General features: G+C 47.6%; 1 long non-coding RNA gene across 2 annotated transcripts in view; it reads left to right on the forward strand.

Moving 5' to 3' along the window:
* Positions 1 to 687, forward strand: part of LOC147034727 (uncharacterized) — a 4,153-nt gene extending 3,466 nt beyond the window's left edge. The window contains exons 3-4 of one of the 2 annotated variants that reach the window (XR_015060491.1): positions 179 to 293; positions 388 to 687. This is a non-coding gene — a long non-coding RNA (uncharacterized LOC147034727). The remainder of the gene's footprint in view (positions 1 to 178; positions 294 to 387) is intronic. The other variant, XR_015060477.1, reaches the window with a different exon arrangement.
* The last annotated feature ends 3,020 nt before the right edge of the window (positions 688 to 3,707 follow it).

The raw sequence follows: 3,707 nt of genomic DNA on the forward strand, positions 1-3,707 counted from the left end.
TGCCTTGTACACATCCAGGGACCAAACTACTCCATTCAATGCTAAATTCCCGATAAAATTCATTCATCTTCCCCTTCAACCACATCAGTATTATAAGAGAATAATAATAAATGGACATGTGAAACTGATTTGTGAAAATGAACCTGTAAGTGTCATAATGTGGCAATGATGGTTGCAGGCCGATCAAAGTCTCAGATGGAGGGAAAAGATGGGAGAGTTCGGGAAACGATGGGCCACAGTTCACCGGCCTGGTGAACCTCGGAAACACCTGCTTCCTCAATTGCATCCTGCAGGTGAGACTCCACCGTTTAAATGTATCAGACTGTTTTTAAATGGCCAGGAGGAAGGAATCAATCAGAATGAACAAGTTAATATTTTCTATTTCAGGTTCTGTTTCACTTCCCCTCTCAAAGTTCAGACCTGAAAGAGATTGCTGAACTCTCCAGAAAGAACAAAGAAATAATTCTGAAGAATGTCCCCTTGAACAACCAGGTATGTTATGTCTTGGCCACCAAGATGTGTTTTTGTTTTTCTTTCTTCCTCCTGACAAACTTTATCCTCCTGGAAATTAATCACAACTCGAAGAGTATCCACCTGACGAGCTATCTTGTTCCATGCATGTATCATGTTCTTCTGATGTATCTCTTTATCTGGGCGGGTTCGGCAACTGAGAGCTCTGTACAGGTAAAAAAAAATAACCCGGGTTACGGAAGTTGTGCTGCTCATCATCACGTAGTGCGGCATGAAGCAGAAACAACATTCCTACTGCTTGTAATTCAAAATACACAGTTGTGCCATTGATGCTGTGCTCCTCTGCCAGTGCACTGGTACTCATTTCAGCAACCTCAGAAGGATGACAGGCTGATTCAACCCCATCTGGTATTAAATCAGCAGCCAATGGGGTTTGAACTCGGGACGCTGGGATCCTAAGCCTTTTTTTTGTATACATTGTCGAGGCTCATATGAGAGCTAACACACAACTCACAGCAAGGGGGCATGAGACAAGAGGGGCGGGAGTGGAAGGGACAAAACAGTGGGGAACAGACACATCAGGTGAACTGTGGAAAGGAGAGGGATGGGGATGGGATGGGGAACATGGCGAAGAGAAGATGGACATTACAGGGACTTTCAGGAAGGAAAGCAGGGGAATTAAAGGAAGTGGGCTTGGCTGGATTATCGGGGGTAGAAAAGATCGAGGATTTGGATGGGGGATGATAAGAGGTGGTGGTGAACAGCTGTTTTGAAAGCCTGGAGGGAAGAATGGGAAAGAATAGAGTGAGGAAGTTTATTCCAAAGGCGGGAAAAAAGAGGAATGAAAGAGTGAAGATGAGCAGTGATTCGTGATTTTGGTAGTTTTACCAGAAGGGGGTTGTTGGCGGACCTTGAGCGCCCTGTGGAAATGTGGTGGGGACAAATCGCAGAGAGAGCAGGGGGGGCAAGGCTGGAGAGGAGTCGGTAGAAGACAGAAAGACCACCGACCAACCTGCGGTGATTGAGTGAGAGGCCCAAAGACTCAGCCTCATTACGCGAGATGCCGATGATCTTAAATGCCCTGGTTTCGACAGCGTGAAGCCGAGAAAGGTGGGAGGCAGGAGCACCAGCCCAGAGGGGAGAGCAGTACTCCATCAGGCTACGGACAAAAGCTTTGTAAGTGGTCAGGAGCTCAAGAGGGCTGACGAAGGACTTTGCACGACGGAGGATTCCCAGTCGGCGACTGGCTTTTGAGGCGAGGTTGGAAATGTGACTTTCCCAGGAAAGGTCATGGCAGATAGTGAGACCCAAAAGCTTGAAAGAAAAGACTTCTTCCAGAGGATTGTTGAGAAAGTGGATGGGGGGGGGTTTCTAAATGGTCCTTTCGAAGAGACATAGTGAGAGTGTGAGATTTGTCTGGATTGAAAGACATGTTCCACGTGCTGGACCAGTTTGTGATTTTATCCAGATCTGCAGTGAGCGAAGAAGCTGCTGCTTGCCGGTCTGAGGGATGACAGATGGTACGGCAGAGGGTGGAGTCGTCGGCAAAGAGAAATAGAGGATTTTCCAGAGAGTCCGAGAGATCATTGATGAAAAGCAGAAAAAGAACAGGGCGCAGAACGCCACCTTGAGGAACTCCAGCCTGCACAGGAAGAGGGGATGAAAGAACTCTATTTAGGGCCACACGTTGACTGCGACAGGAGAGGAAGTCTGCGAGCCATGAGTGGAGATGGCCTTGAATACCATGGGAAGAGAGTTTGGTGAGTAGTGCAGGGTGCCAGACCATGTCAAAAGCACGTGATATGTCCAGGGATACGGCTCGGATTTCCTGTCTGGCATTGAGGACCTCCATCCATTGATGGGAGAGCAGAAGCAGCATATCCAGGGTAGAGTGACCTGGTCTGAAACCAAATTGATGATTGGAAATCAGGCCATTGGAGAAGAGGAAGGATTTCATGTCTGAAGCGATGATGGATTCCATCACCTTGCTGATGATTGGGAGAAGGCTGATTGGTCTGTAGTTATAGGGATCTGTTTTGCACCTTTTTATGCAGGGCAGTGATGTTAGCAGATTTCCAAGCAGATGGCAGATGACTTTGGGCAAATGAGAGGGTGAATAGAACAGAGAGAGGGTGAGCAAGAGCAGAAGAGCAGGCTTTGAGGACACGTGGGCTGATGCCGTCTGGACCGGTTGCAGAATCTGACTCGAGGTTTGAAAGCAAGCTCTCCACCTTGTCAGGAGAAAAGGATACAGAGTCCAGGGACAGTTGGGTGTGACTGGGTAAAGTGGGTAGAGATAGTGATGGGTTTAGGACACAAGATTTAGCTGCAAACACCGAGTTTAGACATTCAGCTTTATCACGTGTGGAATCAGCAGTGCGGCCATTTGAGGTAAGGGAGGGGATAGAGGGGGAACAAACACCAGAATCAGATTTGATTAAATGCCACCAGGATTTTGAGGAGGGAGAGAGGTTTGAGAGTTCAGACTTGAGATGAGAAAGATGTTGTTTTCTGGCTCTCCTGAGGGTAGATACACACTTGTTCCGAGCTTTGTGGAAGGAACTGAGATTACCCTCAGTTGGGTTTGCTTTCCATGAGGCAAAGGCAAGTTGTTTCAGGACAACTGCCTCGCCACAAGCTTCAGGAAACCAAGGGCGGGAGGAAGGGTAGGACAACTGAACACGAGAGGGGATAAATCTGTGCATGAGGGAGAGCAAGTTTCTTTGAAAGAATTCCCAGGATGAGTTGATGTTGGAGAAAGTAGTGATAGGAGACCAGTCTGTAAGTTTGATGGCTGCGAGGAGACCCTGCCAGTCGGCTTGAGTGAAATGCCAGACTCGACGGCGGTGAGGTGGTTCTCTGATAATAGCCAGAGAGACGTCCACTGCCACCGTAATCACGAAGCCATCCCCAGGCTGGGACAGGAATATCGGATTATAAATTGTGAAGACTTGTAATACCCTCACACACCTCGAGGCGAAGCTACACGATACAAATTTACTTGGAGCAAGTCTGGATGGAATCAGCCCAGAACTGTTGAAGGGATAGCACGACAAACAAACGACCACACAAACACCGGTCCATGAATTATTGGAAGGATTGTTATTTCCAATGGAACATCCTTCATTGAGAGGACGATCCTGTGTGAAACCCTTGCTCGTTTTACCTTATTTGAAGTGTAACGTTTCTCCATGATCTCGATGTCATATCTGCACCATATACACTGTGACAGACGT

Source organism: Eptatretus burgeri, chromosome 1 (genome assembly GCF_056783735.1).
Source record: "Eptatretus burgeri isolate ZD-2024b chromosome 1, Ebu_testis_v1, whole genome shotgun sequence".
In the NCBI taxonomy this organism is placed as follows: domain Eukaryota; kingdom Metazoa; phylum Chordata; class Myxini; order Myxiniformes; family Myxinidae; genus Eptatretus; species Eptatretus burgeri.